A 25,753-nucleotide genomic window follows, 5' to 3' on the forward strand; every position below is an offset into this window, starting at 1 on the left:
TACAGGAATATATCCTATTCTAAAGGAATATATCACATTCTACAGGAATATACCATATCCGGCAGGACTATATCACATTCTACAGGAATATATCACATTCTAAAGCAATATAAAGGAATATATCGCATTCTAAAGGAATATATCCCATATTACAGGAATACATCACATTTTAAAGGAATATATCACTTTCTACAGGACTATATAACATTCTACAGGAACATATCACTTTGTATAGGAACATATCGCATTCTAGAGGAATATATCACATCCTAAAGGAATATATCGAATTTTACAGGGATATATTACGTTCTACAGAAATATATAACATTCTACAGGAATATATCACATTCTAAAGGAATAAATGACATTCTACAGGAATATATGCAATATATTCCTTTAGAATGTGAATATATCACATTCTAAAGGAATATATTACATTCTACAGGAATATATCACATTCTACAAGAATACACCTAAAGGAATATAAGGCATTATACAGGAATATATCACATTCTAAAGGAATATATGACATTCTACAGGAATATATGTAATATATTCCTTTAGAATGTGAATATATCACATTCTAAAGGAATATATTTCATTCTACATAAATATACCACATTCTACAAAAACATATCACATTTTAAAGGAAAATACCACATTCTTTAGGAATATATCACATTTTACAGGAATATATCACATTCTACTGGAATATATCACAATCTAAAGGAATATATCCCTGTGGCCTCAATATTTTGCGAGAAAAAATACTAATGACAGGCATAAATTCAGCAGTGATTTCTGAAAACTGCATTCACAGAGAAAATGTAGTACATGGAAAAAGTATGGAAAAAATTATGCTCTCAAATGAGTAACAAAGGTAAAAACAAAAGTTATGATATCACTGGGCGTGAGTACTAAATCAAATACATGGCAGATGCATAGCAAGTGCTAGACCAGTAAGAGTAAGGCTGTATTCTGTTTAGCTTTTAATGCTTAATGTTCGGAAAATTTGGCCATTGTCCCGTCTAGTCTTATCTGGTATTTTCATACTTTTGAGACTGCTATGATCGTTTACTTAGTTGTTCTCAAAGAAAATATGAAGTCTAGATTTATGAACAATGGCCTCTGTAAAGGGCTGCCACGGCCCTTTTGATGTACCTGCAAGACTGAGGATCTTGCGGTCAACTCGATTTTGACGGGCGCTTTTGGGCTGAAAAACCTCTTCCTAGCTGATTTATCTATTATGGGCTGCCGTCCTGTAGTAGCATAATATTTGTAGGCATGACTATATAATGAGTTGGAGGTAATAGGCTTGAGACTGTCAGTGCAGGATTTCAACTCATGTTGATAGAAGAGCATCGCCAAGTACTGAAAACCATGTTTTGACCAAGATGGGCCTAGGATTGCATGAAGTCTCCATTCATACTGGAGGTCACAATTACTTCTTGCTGTTCGGTTCTAAGCCGGCTTAAGAGCTTTGGTGCAGACTTGAAAAGATATATGATCCCCGTCCCGCACTGGTATCCGAGAGCATTGCTTTTCCTAAGGCCAAATAATTTCAGTGATTTAAAGAACATGAAAATTGAAACTTGGAATGTCATGACGTTAAAAAATGACTATTGTATCGACATTTTGACTGACGAATTCAGATGATTTAAACTGGACTTATAAGGAGTTTTAAAAACTCATATCCCAGGGGTAGGAAGCATGAAATTAGGCGATATAAAATGTGTTTACTCAGGCATGAAGGATGGGGTACTTAGACAGGGAGTAGGACTTATGATGAATAAGGAAGCTGCTAAGTCTTGTTTATGCTGGAAAGGTATTAATAATAGAATACTAATTGCTCATTTATGACTAAAAAGTTCAGGGTATCAGGGACATAGTATATGCCCCTGTAGAGCCGACAGACGGAGATACTAGTGACTCTGATGAATTTTACTTACAGTTACAGGAGCAAATAGACAAGGTACCAGGTAGAAATATGATGTTTTTACTAGGAGATTTTAATGCCTAGGTCGGTAGAAATAGGGATAGATGGTATCCTAGCCTAGGTAAATTTGGTGCAGGAAATCAAAAACAGTGGATACAGATTTTTTCAATTTTGTATGTATAACAATCTAATTAGAACCAATACGGTGTTTGGTCATAAAATGGCCCATAGGGTAACATGGTATTCACAAGATGGTGAATTATGTTATAGTAAACTGAAGACTGGCAGGACCAATACAAGATACTAGGGCATACAAGAGTGCTGTTATTGATGTTAAAAGTAAACATCACTATCTAGTAGTGTCTAGAGTTAACTTCAAGCTGGAATTTCGGAAGGATAATTACCTCTTGCAAAATTATGATGTTGGTATATTCCAGGATGAGAATTTGAGAGAAACATTCCAGTAACAATTGAATACTAAACTTAAGAGTTTAAAATTTGACAATGTGGAAGATGGTTCGAATAATTAAAAAAAAAAAACAATCTGTGAAGTTGCTGAAGGTGTCTTAGGGAAGAAAGTTAGGACTGCAGCTAAGAATAATAGGGAAAAGGCTTTATGTTTAATATAGAGGAGAAGGGGCTTGTACAAGAATTATCTGAGGGACAGATCATATGAAAACAAAAGGAATGTAAAGAAAGTGGAAAAAGCTTTAAAATGTGAACTAAGGAGGTGTGAAAATGAGGCCATGGATAAAATTGCCGAGGATCTGAAAGATGCAGCTAGACGGCATAATACTGAAATATTGTACAGGTACTTAATCAATTGAGAGGGAGTAGTCAATCCCGACTTGTCCCATTTAAAGACAAGAATGGGGCCACAATTAATGATAAGGAAAGAGTTAAAAAGAGATGGGCTGAACATTTTGAGAATTTGCTAAACCGAGATAAAGTTGGAGGAAAATGAAAAAGTTTGTGATACCTTGGATGTGAAGAAAGATTTGATTTGTGAGGAAGAATTAGCGACAGAACAAAAAGAATTAAAAAATAAGAAGAGTCCAGCTGCTGATAGTGTGGTAAATGAGTTTCATAGGCAGTGCGCTAGCGCTGCCTAGGTAAAGAACGATGTGGGCACAATGTGTTGTTTTTTTTTGTTTTTTTTTTTCCATACCCGGGCACTTCGTATCGAAGGAGTTGTCGTAGAAAGTTCGAAAAGGGCTCATTTGAATGCAAATTGGAGTGGCTAGTGCCCTTTTTAATAGTCGAAAGTAATTGTAGGGCAACTAGCCCCCCCCCCCCCCACGCCCATCATTCCTCCAAACACATCCAACCAAAATTTTGAGATAGCGATTTTGTTCAGCGTAGTTGATTTCCACATAGAAAATATCTTTTTGAGGAGGAGACTCCCCCACAACCCTCGAGGCAAGGGTTTTAAGTTATGCCCTGGGGGCATATAAGGTTTTTATAGAAGGGGTTGTCGTAGAAACTTCAAAAAAATGCTCATTCGATTGGAAATTCAAAGGACTAGTGCTCTTTTTAATTGTCGAAAGTGATTGGAGGGCAACTAATCCCCCCTCACGCCCATCAGACCCCCAAATACATTCACCCAAAATTGTGACATGGACATTATATTCGACGTAGTTGATTTACAGATAGAAAATATGTTTTTGAGGAGGCCACTCCGCCAAATCACTCGAGGCACGGGGGTTAAGCTATTCCCTGGGGACACATAAGGTTTTTATAGAAAGCGTTGTCGTAGAAACTTCAAAAAAGGCTCATTTGATTGGAAATTAAAACAGCTAATGCCCGTTTTGATAGTCGAAAGTGATTGGAGGGCAACTAGCCCCCCCCCCTCTCGCGCCCATCATTCCCCCAAACACAGCCAATCAAAATTTTGAGATAGCCATTTTGTTCAGCGTAGTTGATTTCCAGATAGAAAATATCTTTTTGAGGAGGACACTCCCATACAACCCTCGGGGCAAGGGTTTTAAGTTATGCCCTGGGGGCATATAAGGTTTTTGTAGAAGGCGTTGTCGTAGAAACTTCAAGACAGGCCCAGTCGATTGGAAATTCAACGGGCTAGTGCGCTTTTTAATAGTCGAAAGTGATCGGAGGGCAACTAGCCGCCCCCCCCCCAAGCCCACCAGTTTCCTCAAACACATCCAATCAAAATTTTTAGATAGCCATTTTGTTCATTGTTGTGGATTTCCAGATACAAATTATGTTTTGAGGAAGACACTCCCCCACAGCCCTCAGGGCAAGGGTTGTAAGTTATGCCCTAGTGGTATTTAGGGTTTTTTCTGAACGCGTCGTCGTAGAAACTTCAAAGAGGGCTCATTCGAGTGGAAATTGAAATTGCTAGTGCCCTTTTTAATAGTCGAAAGTGATGTAAAAGGGCTAGTGCCCTTTTCAATAGTTGAAAGGGATTGGAGGGCAACTAGCCCCCCCCCCACACCCATCATTCCCCCAAACACATCCAATCAAAATTTTGAGATAGCCATTTTGTTCAGCGTAGTTCAAAGTTCTGGAAATTAGGTCTTTGAGGATGACAACCCCCTCACAGTCCTCAGGACAAGGATTGTAAGTAATGCCCTGGGGGCATATACAGTTTTTACAGAAAGTGTTGTCATAAAAACTTCAAAAAGGCCTCATTCGATTAGAAATTGAAATTGCTTGTGCTCTTTTTAATAGTCGAAAGTAATTGGAAGGCAACTAACACCCCTTCCACGCCCACCATTTCCCCAAACACATCCAATCAAAATTTTGGAAGAGCCGTTTTTTTCCATGCAGTTAAAGTTCAGGAAATTATACCTATGAGCAGGACACTCCTCTCACAGTCTTCAGAGCAAGGGTTATAAGTTATGCCCTGGGGGCATTTAATTTTTTATTGAAATCTTTATCGTAGAAACTTGAAAAAGGGCTCATTCGATTGGAAATTCAAAGGTTTAGTGCCCTTTTTAATAGTCAAAAGTGATTTGAGGGCAACTAGCCCCCCTCTCTTGCCCACCTTTTCCTCAAACACATCCAATCAAAATTCTAAGATCGCCATTTTGTTCAGTGTTGTGGATTTCCAGATAGAAATTATGTTTTTGAGGAGGACACTCCTCCACAACCCTCAGGGCAAGGGTTGGAAGTTATGCCCTAGGGGCATGTATGGTTTTTTCTGAACGCGTCGTCGTAGAAACTTCAAAGAGGACTCATTCGAGTGGAAATTGAAATTGCTAGTGCCATTTTTAATAGTCGAAAGTGATGTAAAAGGGCTAGTGCCCTTTTTAATAGTTGAAAGGGATTGGAGGGCAACTAGCCCCCCCCCACACCCATCATTCCCCCCAACACATCCAATCAAAATTTTGAGATAGCCATTTTGTTCAGCGTAGTTCAAAGTTCTGGAAATTAGGTCTTTGAGGATGACAACCCCCTCACAGTCCTCAGGACAAGGATTGTAAGTAATGCCCTGGGGGCATATACAGTTTTTACAGAAAGTGTTGTCATAAAAACTTCAAAAAGGCCTCATTCGATTAGAAATTGAAATGGCTTGTGCTCTTTTTAATAGTCGAAAGTGATTGGAAGGCAACTAACACCCCTTCCACGCCCACCATTTCCCCAAACACATCCAATCAAAATTTTGGAAGAGCCGTTTTTTTCCATGCAGTTAAAGTTCAGGAAATTATACCTTTGAGCAGGACACTCTTCTCACAGTCTTCAGAGCAAGGGTTATAAGTTATGCCCTGGGGGCATTTAATTTTTTATTGAAATCTTTGTCGTTGAAACTTGAAATAGGGCCCATTCGATTGGAAATTCCAAGGTCTAGTGCCCTTTTTAATAGTCAAAAGTGATTTGACGGCAACTAGCCCCCCTCTCTCGCCCACCTTTTACTCAGACACATCCAATCAAAATTTTTAGATAGCCATTTTGTTCATTGTTGTGGATTTCCAGATACAAATTATGTTTTTGAGGAGGACACTCCCCTACAGCCCTCAGGGCAAGGGTTGCAAGTTATGCCCTAGGGGCATGTATGGTTTTTTCTGCACGCGTCGTCGTAGAAACTTCAAAGAGGGCTCATTCGAGTGGAAATTGAAATTGCTAGTGCCCTTTTTAATAGTCGAAAGTGATGTAAAAGGGCTAGTGCCCTTTTTAATAGTCGAAAGTGATTGTAGGGCAACTAGCCCCCCCCCCCCACGCCCATCATTCCCCCAAACACATCCAATCAAAATTTTGAGATAGCCATTTTGTTCAGCGTAGTTGATTTCCAGATAGAAAATATGTTTTGAAGAAGACACTCCCCCACAAACCTCGGGGCAAGGGTTGTAAGCTATGCCCTGAGGGCATATAAGATTTTATAGAAGGCGTTGTCATAGAAACTTCAAAAAAGGCTCATTCGATTGGAAATTCGAAGGGCTAGTGTTAATAGTTGAAAGTGATTGGAGGGTAACTAAGCTTTCTCTCGCGCCCACCTTTTCCCCAAACACATCCAATCAAAATTTTGAGATAACAGTTTTGTTCAACGTAGTTGAAAGTTCTGTAAATTAGGTCTTTGAGGATGACAACCTCCTCACAATCCCAGGACAAGGATTGTAAGTTATGCCCTGGGGGCATATGCAGTTTTTACAGAAAGTGTTGTCGTAGAAACTTCTAAAAGGGCTTATTCGATTAGAAATTGAAATGACTTGTACCCTTTTTAATAGTCGAAAGTAATTGGAAGGCAACTAACACCCCTTACACGCCCACCATTTCCCCAAACACATCCAATCAAAATTTTGGAATAGCCATTTTTTTCCACGCATTTAAAGTTCAGGAAATTATACCTTTGAGCAGGACACTCCTCTCACAGTCTTCAGAGCAAGGGTTATAAGTTATGCCCTGGGGGCATTTAAGTTTTTATTGAAATCTTTATCGTGGAAACTTGAAAAAGGGCTCATTCAATTGAAAATTCAAAGGTGTAGTGCCCTTTTTAATAGTCGAAAGTGATTTGAGGGCAACTAGCCCCCCTCTCTCGCCCACCTTTTCCTCAAACACATCCAATCAAAATTTTGAGATAGCCATTTAGTTCATTGTTGTGGATTTCCAGATACAAATTATGTATTTGAGGAGGACACTCCCCCACAGCCCTCAGGGCAAGGGTTGTAAGTTATGCCCTGGGGGCATATATGTTTTTTTCTGAACGCGTCGTCGTAGAAACTTCAAAGAGGGCTCATTCGAGTGAAAATTGAAATGGCTAGTGCCCTTTTTAATAGTCGAAAGTGATGTAAAAGGGCTACTGTCTTTTAATAGTCGAAAGTGATTAAAGGGCGACTAACCCCCACTCACACCCACCATTTCCCCAAACCCATCTAATCAAAATTTCGATATATCCATTTTGTTCAACGTATTCTAAAGTTCTGGAAATAAGGTCTTTTAGGATGATAACCCAATCAGAGCTTCCAGTACAAGGGTTGTAAGTTATGCCCTGGGGGCATATAAGGCTTATATAGAAAGTTGTTGTAGAAATTTCAAAAGGGACTCATTTGATTGGAAATTGAAATTGCCCTTTTTAATAGTCGAAAGTGAGTGGAGAGTGATTAACCCCCCTCTTACGCCCTCCATTTCCCCAAACACATTCAATCAAAGTTTAGAGATAGCCATTTTGTTCAACGTAGTTGAAACTTTTGGAAATTATGTATTTAAGGATGACAAACACCCCAGAGTCCCTAGGGCGAAGGTTGTAAGTTATGCCCTGGGGGTATATAATGTCTTTAATGATATAGTTGTCGTAAAAACTTCAAAAGGGGCTCATTCAATTGGAAATTTAGAGGGCTAGTGCCCTTTTTAATAGTTGAAAGTGATTGGACGGTAACTAACCCCTCTCTCATGCCCACCATTCCCCCAAACACATCCAATCAAAATTTTCAGATAGTCATTTTGTTCAATGTAGTAGAAAGTTCTCGAAGTTAGGTCTGTGAGGATGACAACCCCAAGCCCTCAGGGCGAGGGTTTTAAGTTACCCCCTGGGGGCAAATAAAGTTTTTATTTAAAGTGTTGTCATAGAAACTTCAAAAGGGCTCATTTGATTGGAAATTGAAAGGGCTAGTGCCTTTTTTAATAGTTCAAAGTGATTGGAGAAAGACTAACGCCCCTCTCACGCCCACCATTTTCCCAGACACATCCAATCAAAATTTTGAGATAGCCATTTTGTTTAACGTAGTTCAAATTTCTGGAAATTAGGTCTTAGATGATGACAACCACCCTCACAGACCTTAGGGTAAGAGTTGTAATTTATGCCCTGGGGGCATATAAGTTGTTTGTAGGAAATGTTGTCGTAGAAACTCAAAAAGGGCTCATTCAATTGGAAATCGAAAGGCTTAATGCCCTTTTCATTAGTCAAAAGTGATTGGAAGACTTGACATTTTTATAGTAAAGATCGATATGGGTATAATGTATCATTTTTTGTTGTTGTTGTTGTTGTTTAGACCAGGGCCCTTTGTATCGAAGGAGTTGTCGTAGGAACTTCGAAAAGGGCTCATTCGATTGAAAATAAAAAGGGCTGATGCCCTTTTTAATAGTCGAAAGTGATTGGAGTAAAACTAATTCCCCACCCACGCCCACCCTCCCATTTGACTTTATGTTTAAAAACTAAATATTGCCATAAGATTAAATCAAAATGCACTGTGTTAATGCTAATTCCCAATAAGGCATCTCAGCAGTGTCCCAAGAACAAAGAAGGGTTTTATGTTAAAAGTTTTGGGGTTGTTTCTGCTCTTAAGATTTAACCAAATCAAAATAGCGTAAGTGTATCCAAGCTATCAAAGAAAGTAAACAGATTTTTTTGCGAATGGTATAAAGTTTTCCATTTCAGGTCAACTAGACGAGGTATGAAACTAAATTAAACACTTCTGTTTGTGTCCAGATTTTTAAGACGGTGTATGTTGTTAAAAATTGCTGAAAATTTTTCTCTAGCATACAAAAAGCAGGCCAAATTATAATTTTTTTAAAAAAACGAAAAGATTTAAAGTATTATTTTATTTCTCTCTGAAAAGACTATGTCAATATAAAACGAACAGAAATTAATTAAAAAAACTTTCGTCAAAAATTTCAGTCTTAGGTTAATAATTCAGGAGTGCCTGAGTTGCCAAACACCTTTGGTCCTCGGTTTGATAGATTATGAGCAAGCGTTCGATTCTGTTGATAGAAGAGCTTTAGCAAAGATTTTATCCTTGTATGGCATACCAGACAAATACATCAAAGCAATTAGTGTTATGTACGAGAATAAAACTGCTGCGGTTAAGGTAGGAAACCCGGTTAGCAACTGGTTTTGTATTTAGCAAAATCAGGTTGTTTTCTATCCTCCTTTATATGGATTATTTTAATGGAATTTGTCTTAAGGAGTACAAGAGAGGCATTGGGAGACGCCGGAATCAAATTGGGAGGAAAAATTTTCCTGGACTTAGATTATGCTGATTATTTAAGCATCCTAGATGAAAGTGTAAGCAAAATGAATGAACTTTCAGGGGTTTTGCGAGTTAAAGGTGCTAAAATAGGTTTAAAAATTAATGTTCAGAAGACTAAATCAATAAGGCTAGGAATAAGTGAAGATGAAAAGGTGAAGTTGGGTAATGAAAAGATTGATCAAGTGGGCAGCTTCACTTACCTTGGTAGTATTATTAGTAAAGAGAGTGGAAGCAGTGAAGATGTTAAAAGTAGAAGAGCCAAGGCTCAGGGTGTATTTTCATAGTTAAAAAAAAGTTTGAAAGAATAGGAAGATAAGTCTACAAACCAAGATTAGAATATTAGAAGCTACAGTAATGGCAGTGTTCAAATATGGCTCTGAAGCATGGGCCCTCCGAAAAGCAGGTGAAGATTTGCTAGATGTTTTCCAGAAAAATTGTCTACGGATTGTTCTGGGTACCCAGCTGACTGACCCTACTTTAAACAGTAGATTGTACTAAAAATGTAGTTCAATCCTGCTTTCTAGGGCTATAATGAAAGAAAGGTTGAAATGGCTAGGGCACGTTGGGCGGATAAAGGATGACAGATTGCTAAAGATTGTCCTTTTCGGCCAATCGTGTAGGGCTAAACGGAAAGCAGGTCGTCCTCGTCTGGGGTGGGAAGACATCATAAATAAATATTTAAAGGAAATTGGAACTTCCTGGGAGGGTGTAAAAAGGGAGGCTTTGAATAGATTGGGATTGAGGAGGAGCTTGCGTAGCTGTGTTGGCCTCAGGCGGCTTGGCCTCAGGCTGTGGTGAGTTTTAGTAGTAATAGTACTAGTATACTCTTTTACAAAATTACATTCTACGCCTCTCCTTCAACCAAGAGCTCAGCCAGAGAGCTTTTTGAGCGGGGGGGGGGATAAGTACTACCTTGTATTTTATTTATAAAGGACTTACATCGGCAAATTTCTCATTTCCACTGTTAACCAGGGGCGTAATATTCTATGGGGCTTGGGAGGGGCAACTGCCCTCCCCCAGACCTCAGTTTACCTCCCCAGCTTAAAATTTTGCTTCTTCAAGCATCTTTTCAAAACTACCTTTGCCTTTATTGCATATTACGGCTCATTTTGTCATTTTTCACTTGGTCATTTTTGCTTGACTTGGGAGAACCGACTCCAGATTTCTCAGCCCCTTACTCCCAGAATTTTAGTTAAATTACACCCCTGCTGTTGACAAATTCGTAATATCATCTTGCATATCAATGGTGTGGGCCTTCCCCCCTTTCACTTTTCTATTTAAAGCTAGGCCATATATAACACTAGAACCCTTTTAAATTCTATCATAGGCAGCGCAATCGCAGCCTAAGTAAATATTTTTTGTTCTTTAGGCCAGGGCACCACGTATCGAAGGAGTTGTCGTAGAAACGTCGAAAAGGGCTCATTTAATTGGAAATTTGGTTGGCTTGTGCCCTTTTTAATAGTCGAAAGTGATTGGAAGGCAGCTAACACCTTTTCCACGCCCACCATTTCCCCAAACACATCCAATAAACATTTTGAGATAGCCATTTTCTTCAGCGTAGTTGATTTCCAGATAGAAAATCCGTTTCTGAGGAGGACATTCCCCCACACCCCTCAGGGCAAGGGTTTTAAGTTTTGCCCTGATGGCATATAAGAACGAGGTTGGCACAATATATTATTTTTTTCCCCTTTATACCACGGCACTTCGTATCGACGAAGTTGTCGTAGAAACTTCGAAAAGGGTTCATTCAACCGGAAATTGGAGTGGCTTGTGCCCTTTTTAATAGTCGAAAGTGATTAGAAGGCAACTAATGCCCCTTCCACGCCCACCATTTCCCGAAAAACATCCAATCAAAATTTTGAGACAGCCAATTTGTTCAGCGTAGTTGATTTCCAGTTAGAAATTATGTTTTTGAGGAGGACACTCCCCTACAGCCCTCAGGGCAAGGGTTGTAAGTTATGCCCTGGGGGCATATAAGGTTTTTATAGAAAGCGTTTAGAAGTTTATATATAGAATTTTCTATAGAAAGCGTTTAGAAAGCTATAGAAGTTTTTCATTGTTTAAAAAAAATAGAGTTGTGAGAAAGTCAAACTTTAGTGTAAAGAGCGAGGCGTTGAGGAGGGGACAGCCCCTTTCATATACGGAATAATTTCTGTTCGTTTTAAGTTTTAACGTCTTTCCTTACTTTCAATTAAAAAAATTTGTTTTTTTTATTTAATTTTTGAACGCTTTTAAATTAATGGAGATTTTGATTTTGGGTCACCGTATATGAATAATCCAAACAAAATTTGGATATTAATTTTACTTTTATTTGGTTAAATGGCTTTCCCGAAACCTGTTTAATTATATTTACGAACGTTTTTATTAGTAATAAATATACGTAACTTACGAATTAACTTACGTAACTAACTTCTATATTCATATATTTTTAATACGTATATTAGAGGGTTTGCCCCCTAGTCAATACCTTGCTCTTTAAGCTAAAGTTCGAATTTTGCTTCAATTCTTTAAAAATGACCCCTTAATCACAAATGCCGTTAATTAGAATAAATAGCTCTTATGAAAGTACTAAATAATCTTTGGCTTAAAGAGCGAGGTATGAACCCAATCATATACGTAATGTTTTCTGTCGTTTTAAGTTTTGATGTTGCTCCTTACTTTCAGTTGAAAAACTTGTTTTTTTTTTATATATAATTTCTGATCTTTTTTTGAATAATGCTGGGAAATCCGGCACCCCGTTCATAGAAATGTCCCTTCCCCCATGAAAACTTCCTTCATGTAAAGATCCCCCCACATAACCCCTACCCATTCCCCACCCCCACCCCCCATCCCCCACTACCAGAAAAAATCCCCCTGAAAACGTCTGTATACTTCCCAATAACCAATACTATATGTTAACATTGGGAAAAGTTCATAACTTTCAGCCCTCCCCCCGGAGACTTCGGGGGATTAAGTCATTCTAAAAGATATAGTTATCATATTTTCGACTAGGCTGAACTAAATGGCTATCTCAAAATTTTGATCGGGTAAATTTGGGTAAATATGAGCGTGGGAGGGGGCCTATTTGCCCTCCATTTTTTTGTCACTTAAAAAGACAACTAGAATTCTTAAATTCCGTTCGAATGAGCCATCCCGCGATATTCTAGGACCACTGGGTCAATACGATCAACCCTGGGGAAAAAAAAACAAACAAACAAACAAACACCCATCCGTGATCTTTCTTCAGGCCAAAAATAGAAAATTCCACATTTTTGTAGATATGAGCTTGAACCTTCTGCAGTAGGGTTCTCTGATACGCTGAATATGATGGTGTGATTTTCATTAAGGTTCTATAATTTTTAGGGGGTCTTTTGCCCCTTTTTTCGAAAATAAGCCAAATTTTCTCAGGCGCGTAACTTTTCATAGGTACTAAACTAAACTTGATGAAACTTATATATTTGAAATCAGCATTAAAATCTGATTCTTTTGATGTATCTAATGGTATCAAAATTCCGTTTTCTACAGTTTCGGTTACCATTGAGCCGGGTCGCTCCTTACTTACAGTTCGTTACCACGAACTGTTTGATGCAGGATGTCTTGTATGTTATAAATACTTCTGTATGTATACTCCTACTGTACTTTTATCAACACAATATTATTACGCATTTCTGTATTGTTTTCTGCTTCAAGAAAATGTCAGGCAGGGGGAAAAAACGATGAACTAAATGTTGCTCACGTATAATAATGTAATAAAAAAGGGTAAAGGTATATAAAAGAAGGGGATGAAAAATGAGATAACAGTGTTATCCCCCAAAAAAATTATATCATGGTTGCAGCAGTAGCTGCATCCTAGTAAAGAGCGAACCATAACCCATAGTAACCAAAAGTTAAAAAAACGCGTTTAGAAAAAAACTGCCAAATGAAAAAAAGCCATCTGACACTGATTCAGGAATGGTAACTATTACTACCAAGTAAGTATTATATTATTACATAATTATTCATTCTACATAGTATTTACTACACAAAGTATAGTATTTACTACATACGAATATATAATTATAATACATAATACATACGAAATATTATTATGAATAATAACTATTATGTTCGTACAATAATGCAATAAAGAAGGGGATAAGGATATAATGAAAAAAAAAAAAATTAGCATCAGTAGTTTGTGATTCTTCAATAAGGGGAGGTGTTTGAAGACCCATTCAAATCCCCACCTCTAAAAAAAAAATATATTCCGCCAGCGTTGTATGTTAAATGAAACAGTCTAGTTCCAGAGTATATTTTGATCCACTGGTCGTAGTTTTAGCAGCACAATACCATAGCATAGCGTGTTTCTAAACTGTTTTCTACGTCAGGAAAAAGTTCGGGTAGCTATAGAAAACGATGAGCCTATCAGCTTATGGGTATAATAAATCAATAAACAGACTGATAAATAGGCTTGTGTTAAGAATTATATGCTGCTCTGATATAACCTATTGTTAATATTATAGCCACTGGACGCTAAAGTAAAATGTTTTTTCTAGGGTAGTTATTGCTCACTTTTGAGTTAGCTGTAGACGAGTAATGCTTTGCCCCACAATATTAATTTTGGATATACTTTCATTCCAAATCCAGGATAAAATATTTACAATAAACTGTCTAGTGAGTTGGATAGACTGATTCTATTTTTTAATAAGCATTAATTCTCAGTACTTATTGGCAGAATTGCTAAACTGGGTTATGCTTGGGGAAGGACATTTCCTTTTCAGAAACGCACTTTTTCCCCACTAGCTGTTGACAGAAAACGTGGTTTACCTTCATTATCGCACCAAAGCTTCAACCTAAGAGAAAACATTAAAAAGCGACATTGACGGATCATCTAACACAACTCAATCAAAATAATTATATGTCTTGATGCTTTCTTTGAGCAACTTTGATCATTGGATGTCATATGTGATTATCTATTATGGAAAATCGCCATGGCTAGTGAACGCCATCTATTTTCTTTTTTGCTCAATTTCACTAAAATGGTTGTTCATATATTTTGTTTTAGTGTCGTCTTTAAGCTAGCCACGTGTCACATATGGGGTACGTTCAGACCTTGAACTTTAGTTGACTATAGTTACACTACTGTTAATCTCAGGCAATTTATTCTCCCTTATCACAGCTACTCTTAGTAATTACCCTGCCCCCCCCCCCCCAGCTCTCATTTACAAGTCCTGTCACTGGGAAGGATCAGGGTGTGATCACTAAAGGATATTGGGAACTTCACTTATAGTTTCTGAAATTTTTGACAAAGGTGTTCTTGGGATAATTAAAATTTAAATGTATTCAAATGCCCCTAATCATTTCTGGAACTGTAGAAACATTGGTAAAACTTTTCAAGTATTTAGCCTTGCTGACAAAGGAGAAAACTTTCTAGATTTTGACCTGATCAAAATTACAGTCGACTTCACTGCAGTGTAGCCAGTTGAAGTGAACAACCGTAGCTCAAGGTGCGAACCAATGTTGCCACTTGACCCATACTAAAAACTGGTGCCGGCCGATGAAAGAAGCGGTGTTTTTGCGTTATCCTTTTACCGAAACACGGTATAATTTATGGAATATTTTGATACCCGTAATGCAAATACATCGTCACTAGTTTCAACAACAAACTTACTTTTTAAAAGCACTATCCTTGCTACTATTCTAGCAAATGGATACTATTCTTTATTATTTTTTTTAAGTGGCAGATTTTACCATGGACTTTGGACTAGACATGGACTAGACTGATCTATTGTCTAGTCAATATCCAGTGAGAAAAGGTTAGTTTTTAGGTTGAAAAGAAGCTTTTCATGAAAATGAAATGCCAGAGCCTGTTAGCAATGTTGGTTGCTTTTATTCTAATCAGACTAATATGGCTCTGCAAATTCGGCCGTGGCATACTTTTCACGAACTTCAGCAAGTTGTCAGTGACCGAATAGGGTATATCATGTTCAACAAGAAATGAGACAAGCCTTGCTTTAATTTTGGTCTCCTTTGCGTTTTTGGAAAAAGTGATGAACAAGTGGCAGAGTCTGTGGAGACGAAGCAATCCATGTATTTTATTTAGCCTATTGATTACAAAGGTTATAGATGGGCTGCCCAATGAAACCTTTAAACAGTCGAGGCTACAAAAAGGAGTAAGCGTCTTATAACCTGCTTCCTCTAGAGAGCAAATCAGCAACTTTGCATCTACATTTGATTTGAATTAATTATATGCAATAAGAAATCATGTAAAAATTAAAAAATTGATAATTTTCTAAATTTTGGAATGTATGTTCTACAGGAAATACATGTTAGCCTGTATTCGAATACAGTATTAAGTTCTAAATGAAATAGCATTTTATTTCTTAACCATTGTTCTGCATTCTGAATTTCACATATATTTACAAGAACTTCTTTTACCTTTTTTAGACTGTTCAGTCTATTGGGCTTTAAAAGTGAAAAAGTAATGCCCAAAAGAAGCAATGTAGGACAGCCCAAGACTACTTATTTACTTAATTCTAGTATAGTATTCGCTCTGCTTTGCAGTGTCTGTACATCTTTACCATATTATTGGTTGAAAATTACTTTCATTCAGAAACCTGACTGATATATAAAACATTTGCTCTTGCAAGCTTGTTAATTACTAGTTTGAATTCTCGGGAGTTCCGCAGTAACCTATCCAGCCATATATCATTAGAAGTAGAGAGCAAAAATTTGTCCATTTTCCCTACGGTGACATTAGTTAGTATAAATTCTATGATAAAAGTCATTTCGTGGCATAAATACGCTGATTTAAGTAATTTCTCGGTTTAATTGGGATATACGGTATAATTGCGGTGTGCGGTATAATCAAAAGAAAGTGCGGCATTTCTCTCCAAATTGCGGTATTACACCACCAAATGCGGTATAAGTGGCAACACAGGTCCAAACGCACTACTGACTATATACGACGAAAGATCACTATGCCTAATTAACGCCATCTACTTCTCTTTAAGATATCATGATACCGTATATGATTATCTTCTCATATGGTAAATGACTAAGGCTAGTTAATGGCACCTACTTCTTTAGTTGTGACTTCACATTGCTAAGTGAAGCCTTGCCCGTCTTATGGAGCCTTTCACCCCAAAAACTACCAACGCTTCGCAGTATTTTTGTACCCTCGGTTTGTTAAAGTTACTAAGCTTAAGCTTAAGACGTTAATTTTAAGTTTTTAGAGTTAATTTATGTTTCAAAGTTTCACAGTAAAAAGGAATAACCTATGTTTCTAAATAATTATGTTTGTATCCATATCTAAGTACTTAATTTTAATAAAAGAAAGTAGAATTGGAAAATTTTTCTTCATTTAAACATTGTTTTCTGCAGCAAATTGAGGTACCCGAATCTATCTTTTTTCCATGCACGAATTTAAGTTTTTCTTTGATCATCCTTCTGTTTAGCAGAGAATGGTGCCTCGGTTAAATTCTTGACGGATCTTTCTTATCCTACACAATAACTCAATTGCTTTTATTAGAAACGACAAAAGTGCTGTTTTGCTGATCTTTTCGTCAAATTTCGATTATGAACTTACTGTTGGTGAATACAAAATAATACAGAACAAGCGTGTGTGCTCCAAAAATGGAGGAGGATCTGCTAGATGTTTTCCACTGTAAATACCTACGGACTGTTTTGAGTACCCGACTGACTGACCGTATCTCAAACAACAAGCAATACAAAAAACATTGTTCAATTCCACTTTTTGTGCTATCATAGGCAGCACAATAGCGCTGCCTAAGTAATGAACGATGTTGGCACAATGTATTATTTTTGTTTTTTTTTAGACCAGGGCACTTCGTATCGAAGGAGTTGTCGTAGAACTTGAAAAAGGGCTCATTCAATTGGAAATTGGAACGTCTAGTGCCCTTTTTAATAGTCGAAAGTGATTGGAAGGCAACTAACACCTCTTCCACGCCCACCATTTCCCCAAACACATCCAATCAACATTCTGAGATAGCCATTTTGTTCAGCACTGTTGATTTCCAGATAGAAATTATGTTTTTGAGGAGAGCATTCCACCAGAGCCCTCAGGGCAAGGGTTGTAAATTATGCCCTGGGTGCATATAAGTTTTTTATAGAAAGCGTTGTCGTAGAAACTTCAAAAAAACTTATTCGATTGGAAATTCAAAGTGCTAGTGCCCTTTTTAATAGTCGAAAGTGATTGGAGGGCAACTAAACTCCCTCTCACACCCACCTTTTCCCCAAACACTTACTTAGTTCTTAGGTCCTCCTGAGCCATCTTGGGCGCACAGGGCATCGACGAAGCCTCGGTAAACGTCACGAATTGGCGGTGCGGGAAGTAAATCCTTCTTCTGGGGCTGTAGTGATGTGTGAGCACTGCGAAAATCACGATCGTACGTACGGCTGAGCGTGTTTCTCGGTCTTCCCCTCAGTCGACGCCCACGCGACTGCCTTTGTTGAACCTGGTTCGGGATTCTTGAGTCCTCCATCCAAAGTACGTGGCCAAGATAGCTCCATCTCTTCTTCTTAATCACTTCAGTAATAAGCGGCTGGCACGTTCTTCTGCGGACCTCAAGGATGCTGACTCTTTGAAGCCAACCGATATTCAGCACACGTCTCAAGCACATATTTTTGAAAGCTGTGAGTCTTTTCTTTGTCCCAACGTTTAGTTTCCAGAACTCACTGGCATACAATAGCACGGACAAAACGTTGCTATTAAGAAGTCGCAGCTTTAGTGCAAGCGAGCACTTATTTGATTTCCATATCGTCTCAAGTTTGTTGAAAGCAGCGTTCGCCATGCCAGTTCTTCTCTTGACCTCATTTTGCACCTCTCCTGTCTAATCGACCCAGCTTCCGAGGTACTTAAATTCATGGACTTGTTCGACTCTACGATTTTTGTGCAGGAGGTTGACTGGCGAGCCTGATGTTGCCATTGATTTAGTTTTGTCTATTTTGATCTTTAGGTCAACTTTCTCCGCTTTAACACTCACTTTATTAAGGAGCTCCTGGAGTCACTGCTTTGTCATTTCCGGAAGTGCCAAATTATTCGCAAATTCAAGGTCCGAGAGGATTTTATTTCTTACTGTTATTCCGAAGCCAGCCGCTTACTGTTATTCCAGCCGCTTCTCTCAAAACATAGTCCATTAAAATTACAAATAGAAAGGGTGATAAAATGCATCCATGTCGCACTCCTGACATAATTTTGAAGTATCTAGTTATTCCGTTCTTTGTCTTTATGCAACATTCCGTATTTTCATAAAAGGCCATGAGTGTATCAGGGTCCACGGAATCGAAGGCCTTTTCAAAATTAATGAAGATCATGTATATTTTGTTGGACCTCTCATTTGCTTATTCTATCAGAGTACTGTACCGTAAGCAATATGTGATATATTTAAAATATAAAATTGTTTCCAAATACTTCGAGATAAAATAAAATTATTTCGTTCTAAATATACTTCCGATGTAAATTAAACTCCCCCTAATTGAGTTTAAATCCCGTCTCAAACTTGAGTTTAAATTCTCAATCAACGAAAGAAAAACCACATTTTATGCTCAGCCAAAACATCCCTTTAAAGTATAAAAAATGGATGATTATATTCGCAAAGAACTTGATACTTGATGAATTCCAGAGTACTTTGTAATGCTTCGCACACATTCCACACTTTTTGTCTTACAGACTGACAGATGTGAAATGTCGAAAAAGCTACCGACCAGATGACGGTGTTAATTGAAGAAGATAGTTTGAATTTCGCAAAATGCTTGACAAAAATTCACGAGACAATGTTTTATACAAAGTAGATTCAAGTAACATAGAAAGTTTCAAGTTAACACAGGAGTGTGAAAAGTTTAATGACCAAAATATTAAAGGTAAAATTATTGGAAGCGCAGTTAGCATAACGAATTTAGTTTGTCAACATAATGACAAGGTGGCGTGCCCCTCCAAAGGAATTGGGCCAATCGTGAAATAGCTCTTAGCGTGCAGAATCAAATCGAGTGTTTTATAATGTTGTAAATGTGTTTTTCGGGGCATTAAGGAATATTATTATGAATGGGGCAGCATTAAGGTATTAAGACATCGGGCATTATTATGAGATCAATTATTAAGAAGTATTGAGACTACGATTTGAAGTACATTGCTGTACAATTAAATATGTAAGTCTAATAAATCTATTACTTTTCTATTTGTGTTGTTTTATTTTATATGCCTGTATCTAGTACCCCAGAGTAGTCAACTAGTTCAATTGTTCTCCATTGGAAACGCTCCCAAGGAATCTGATAATTTCACGAAGAATGATTGCACTCCTGAATTGATGACTCCCCCAACCTAATTAATCACTCACGAGAAATTTCAAGTTTATTATTGAATCCATTTTATTTTCTCCCATTAGAATTATATTATTTTCCCCCATTAGAATTCGAGTGATCGGAAAACTTATAAGGTACGAGTTAACAGGTATAAACCCCAAAACCCCCAACACCACACATGGCCACACCCTAACGCCACAGACTAAAACAATAACGCCACAGATTTTTATTATCAATCTTTTAATAACATCACATATTACTTACGGTACAGTACTGAGCGTGAATATGAGATCTGAACAAGATCTCCCCGTCCGAAAGCCATGATGCTAATCTCTCAGATACGGATCAAGTTCTTTTTTCAGGCATTCGAGTATTACAAGCGCTACAACCTTACTAAGTACTGATATTAGGTTTTTATCTTGCCAGTTATCGCGGTTAAGAACATCACCTTTCTTAAATATCTTAACAATTATCCCTTTGGTCCAGTTGTCATGGACCTTTTAAAACTACCAGACTGTTGCAATTAGTGTTATCCACACTGAGAGGCATGTCCTCATTGATGCCTCGATAATTTCCGAAGTTATGCAGTCTTCCCCAGGTGATCTTCCATTCTTGAGTTTTTTCACTGCAACAGGTTTTTCTGCAGATTTTGGGGGATTTTCGTCAATCTTAAGGTTAAGAAAGAGCATAGAAGGGATACTTTCTCGGGCAGTTGGTCTCGGTCTATTTAAAAGCTTTTCGAAGTGGGATACCCATCTCTCGTCAATTTTCTCTGTTTCGGTGAGAATATTTCCACTCTCATCTTTGACTTGGCTGGATCTGCTGGGCAGCTTTCGTAGCATTTCATTTGGGAGCCTGTAAACTGCTTTGGAGTCTCCTTTTCTAGCTGCTTCCTCTACTAGTCTAGCCTTCTCTTCTATAAATCTCCGCTTGTCAGCTTTTGCTGACTTTCTGATTTCTTTGTCTTTTATTCTATATAGGACATTTGCGAAGACCGAAGGTCTGTCGCCTCCAGCAGAGAAAATTTGCTATCTCAAGTCATTGCGCTCGTTGATTAGTTTCCAAGTTTCTTGTGATATCCATCTTTTCTTCGGTTTCTTTTGAGCACATCCTTTGCAACTTGATTGCATGTTGTCTTCATTTTTTGCCATGCTGTTCCCTAAACACATCCAATCAAAATTTTGAGATAGCCACTCTGTTCAACTCAGTTGAAAGTTCTGGAAATTAGGTCTTTGAGAATGACGACCCCCCCCCCCCCCTCCCAGCACATCCCTCAGGGCAAGGGTTGTAAATTATACCCTGGGGGCATATAAGGTTTTTATAGAAAGCGTTGTCGTAGAAACTTCAAAAAGGGCTCATTTGGTTGGAAATTGAAATGGCTAATGCCCTTTTTAATATTAAAGAATGATTGGAAGGCAACTAACACCCCTTCCACGCCCACCATTTGTCCAAACATATCCATTCAAAATTTTGAGATAGCCATTTTGTTAAAAGTAGTTGAAAGGTCCAGAAATTGTATATTTGAGGATGACACTCAAAACGAGCAGAAATTACCATAAGTAGTGCTCAAAACCCCTTTGTCTTTCCGAGGCCAGAACATAACTTGCACTTTACTGAAAAAAATACAAATGAATGTGCATTGTCAGTTTAATATACATATACTGATATTTAGTAATCAAAATGTAAATATTATTTTGTTTATTAAACTTATAAAACTAAAAAAAAAAAAAAATATTTTGTTTCAGTAAAGTGCAAATTATGTTCTGGTCTTGGGAAGGCATAGGGGTCTTGAGCCCTACTCATTTTAATTTCTGCTCTTTTTGAATTTGACTCCGTTATTTATTGTAATTTCTGTTCGTTTTGGGTTTCATTTATTTATTGATGCTGATTTGTGGCAGTTTCATGCTTGGTAGAATATTTTATTTTATTTTTGCTTTTTTTTGGTTTAATGGAGTTCTTTACTTTTCTTTGAAAAACTTATTACATGGAAAATTTTTTTTTCAAATTAATATAAGGGAAAGGTTGAGCTGGCTAGGACATGTTCTGTGGAGGATGGATGACAGATTTCCAAATATGATCTTTGTCGGCCAAACGTACAGAGTCAAACAAAAAACAGGTCGTCCCCGAATGGGATGGGAAGATGTTGCAAGAAAATATTTAAGGGAAAGTGGAACTTCTTGGGAGACTGTTTAGAGGAATGCTTTGAATGGATGAGGATGTAGCAGGAGCGTACGTAGCTGGGTTGGCCTCAAGTGACTTGGTGCTCCAGTGAGTTGTTATTAGTCGTAGTAGATAGTTAAGTTCAGTTATTCACTCTTTAATCAAACTTTTTAGGGATCGGTCCTAACAAATTTATATTTTTGGGGTGTTATTTTTGGGGTGTCATTTATTCGACATTGGTATAATCATGTGTGTATCCTTGGGTTACTATGTTGGAATTCCCCTTCGAAATGTTTCTCTGACTCTTAAATTGGTCACAAAAGGGCTGGTAAATAAAAAAATATCTCTCCTAAAAAAAAAGTTTGAACTTCAATATTGTTCTAAAGCTATCTTGTGCTTGAAAGTTGACTAGTAGTTGACTAGTAATGTCATCTAGTTGACTATCCTTTTCAACTAGTTACAATAAAAAAACATGTTATATTTTTTATTCGTTTTCAGTTGATACTGAATCCAAGCTACCCGCTTAATGCCTGGATATACCCCTACGCGAAACAATAAGTTCGCTGATTTTCTCTGGCTTAAAATTGATATCATGAACCAATTAGGGAAGAGAAATAGGTGCAAATAAGAATAAAAACCTACAAACTCAATAAACTCAACGATTGGCCAAAGGGCTATATTGTTGACATAGGGTAGGGGCTGGGATGCAAATAAACAGAAAGTTAATATAAAAAATAACTAAATTCAATATCTTTGATAATGATGAAGTGATACCCATTGGCTTGTCGATAAAGCTGCCCAGGTTGTCAATAAAACTTTCTTTCCCCGAGATTTTAAATTCACACTTATACTACAAAAGTACATAATTAAAATTGTAAGAAATTGGTGTGAAAATCTTGCAATAATTTACCCCCAGATATTGGTTGTTAATGCTATCTCTTTGGATCATTTGCCAAATTCACATTTCAGATAGGAAAACATGCTTTCCTGACTGTCCATGCTTTCTGGTTCTGAACTTACTTACTTAGACTTAGATCATCTTATGCATGGGGGTACATAGGGCAGGGACGGTTGACCTCCAACTTGGCCGACCTTATCCCAAAGACCAAGAGCATTCAGTGTGGCTCGGAGACTCATCGTCTCTTTCTCCAGGTATCAACCAAGTGTGCTGCGTTGTCTTCCACTCCTTCGAATGCCGGGTAGGGTCCAACACCATACATCGTGTGGGAGGCTTCCTTCGCTCAAGCAGGTCATATGCTCCCAGTACTTCCATCTTTTCATTCTGATCTCGTCGGTCAGTAGTTTTTGTCAACGTTGCCACCCCTTGTAAAATTTTACTATATCTTGTAAAAATCATATCCACCTTCTAAGTCTAGTAATATGGGGGTCAGATCTAATGAAATCAAACAAATCTAGTAAATGTTTGCCAAAATCTAGTAAATTTTCTTTGCCCTATCATCTGAAAGCATTTTGTTGGGAAAACGTACCGGAGGTGGTTGACTGCTGTCTCACTCTTCCAATGACATTTATTCTGTGGTCCCAAAACATGGCAAAGTCTTCTTTGTGACTGTGCTGTTTATATTAGTGCGCAAAAGAATTGGATTTTCAAAGAAAATAAAAAGGAAAAAAAAAACAGAAGTCCAGTCCATGGTCTAGAAGAGGTAGAGGGGAGTATATTGCTTCTTCAGTTTAGTTAGTAAGCGAACCTTAACTAAAGAAAGGTTGGAATTAAAAAAGTAGACTGATGTCAGTGGATAGTGGATGTGCCCTATTTATTTTTAAAATCCTTAAATAGCAAAAACTCAGAACGAGCACTGCAATTCTGTACAAGTTGCAGCGTTTTATTTCAGTTAAGGTTATATTCTTAATATGTGTTACACATTCAAGGATTAGTATGAAGATCTTTGCGCGGTCTTATATTACACTTTCTACTGTTTAATCTGACACCTTTTTAGCTCAGAAAAAATCAATCCATGGTTAGTATTTCTCTCTTCTAGAAAGGTGTCTGTCTGTGCCCTGAGGAAACATCCGTTGGAGTTGAAGCACTGACTTGACCTAAGTTTTTCAATATTTTCGATTACAAAAGATCTAAAAGATGTTCAGATTATACCAGTAAATAGAGACAAGGATTAGCAGACAGTTGCAGATTTGTGTATAGAGTTTTGCAAAACTTGATCAGTCTTAGAGTAACAAGACGGTCATTGAAAAAATTGTGTTTTGGTGGTTGCTTTTACATTAAGTTCCTGTAGCCTACATGCAGATGGGGGGGAGGGGGTCGTCAAGTGCTTTCAGAACAAAACTGGTCATTCCATAGAATGTGTACACATTCCGAAACAAATGCATTTGACAATCTGCCTGCTGTCCAAGAATGGCCTGCTGCATCCCCAGAATCAACTCTTAAACAGAACAGAAAAAAGAAACCAAAACCTTGGAAAGACTGGGTTTGGCTATAGTAAAAATTTGTAACAGTAATGCTAACAAAAAGAACACATTTATTACATATTTGAAGGCAAACAAGCCGAATGGCCAAAAGAAATCATATTAAGATGTCGCACAAGCAGAAAAAAAAAATGCGCACTAGCTACTTTTTAGTTTTGTTTTCATTTTGATGAAAAAAAGTATTTACTAGCTTTCTCACGCCAATGCGCGTGTCGTAGCGAAAGCCGTGACATGCGCAGTATTTTGGCAACATCTAGTAAAACGGAAACCAATCTAGTAATTTTTTTGCCCAAAACTAGTAAATCGCAAATAGTCAGAGTGGCAACGCTGGTTGTTGTTCAGAATCTGCCCTTATCTGGACATTCGTTACTCTGTCGGTCCAATGTCTCGCAAAGATTCTATGTAGGCAATTATTCTCGAGTTCCGAACCGTTATGTCTTAAGTCTTAACTTTGATCCATCAATACCGCATTTTATGCGCAAAAGCTTTAACATTGCTCAACTCACAAAATCATCTAACGGATTACGGTATATAGTTGGTGCTGCAGCCGTGCGTAATTTCGATTTTATCGACAAGGGTGACAATAATTTGACCTGGGTGTAAATTTTTTGTTTTTTTTTAGGTAGTTTAGAAGTCTGTTCTGTTGGCAAGACTATTTCAAGATCCAATTCCATTTCGATAGTTAATCAGATTTCGATACTTAGCCCACATTTTCGAGGAATATTTCATTTTTTCAACTAATTTCACTAGTTCTAGCTTATATTTAGATTTTGTCATTTTTTCTTTTTACAGGTGGAGGTTATAGTTCTGGTGGCTACCATCGCTAAGTGAGATCAAGCTTTTGGAAAAACTATAAGAGTTTGTACTGTTGTTGAATTTTTGTTTTGTTTTTACAATATACAATTTCTTACCAAACGACGAGTTAGCTGCCTTTGGGTTAGCGTGCTATCACTAATAGTCTCTTTATACTAAAGGATTGTTTATCGCATTAAATTGATGGAAGAAGATATGGACATTTAATTTTAAATACCACAAAATTAATATTCATAGGTTAATTTATTTATGATTTCTAATAAATACAACAATACGAAATAAAATTAAGAGAATAATTTTAGTAATATATTTTCAAATTTCTATTTTAAAGAGATAAGTTGTTCATTTCTTCTTCCGAGTAATCACCCGAAGAGGAACGTAGCATTCATAGTCTTTCTACTGTTCTAAGGTTTCAACATCGTTGTATAGTGTAGAAGTAGTTATTATCAACTGTCACGTCTCTAAAACTAATTTCCCCTTCACCAAACAACTCCTCCAAAAAAGTGGCCAGGTGAAAATACAATTAAAAGATAACAAATAATGCATTGAAGTCATAACGCTCTTTATGATGGGCAGCATAATTTCGCAGCCTATCATAGAAAGTTATACTAGTAACGAGAGAAGCTTCAAAAACAAAAAAATTGAAACTATATCACAGGACTCAGGGTCAGAAAACTTGGCAGTAACGACATCATAAGCAGGCTAA

General features: G+C 37.4%; 1 long non-coding RNA gene across 1 annotated transcript in view; it reads left to right on the forward strand.

The window, feature by feature from the left end:
• The window catches only part of LOC148940440 (uncharacterized), a 40,457-nt gene extending 15,308 nt beyond the window's left edge, over positions 1–25,149 (forward strand). The window contains exon 3 of the long non-coding RNA XR_016143406.1: positions 25,027–25,149. This is a non-coding gene — a long non-coding RNA (uncharacterized LOC148940440). The remainder of the gene's footprint in view (positions 1–25,026) is intronic.
• The last annotated feature ends 604 nt before the right edge of the window (positions 25,150–25,753 follow it).

Source organism: Artemia sp. Qi Xiang Cuo, chromosome 19, assembly GCF_049724085.1.
Source record: "Artemia sp. Qi Xiang Cuo chromosome 19, ASM4972408v1, whole genome shotgun sequence".
NCBI lineage: Eukaryota > Metazoa > Arthropoda > Branchiopoda > Anostraca > Artemiidae > Artemia > Artemia sp. Qi Xiang Cuo.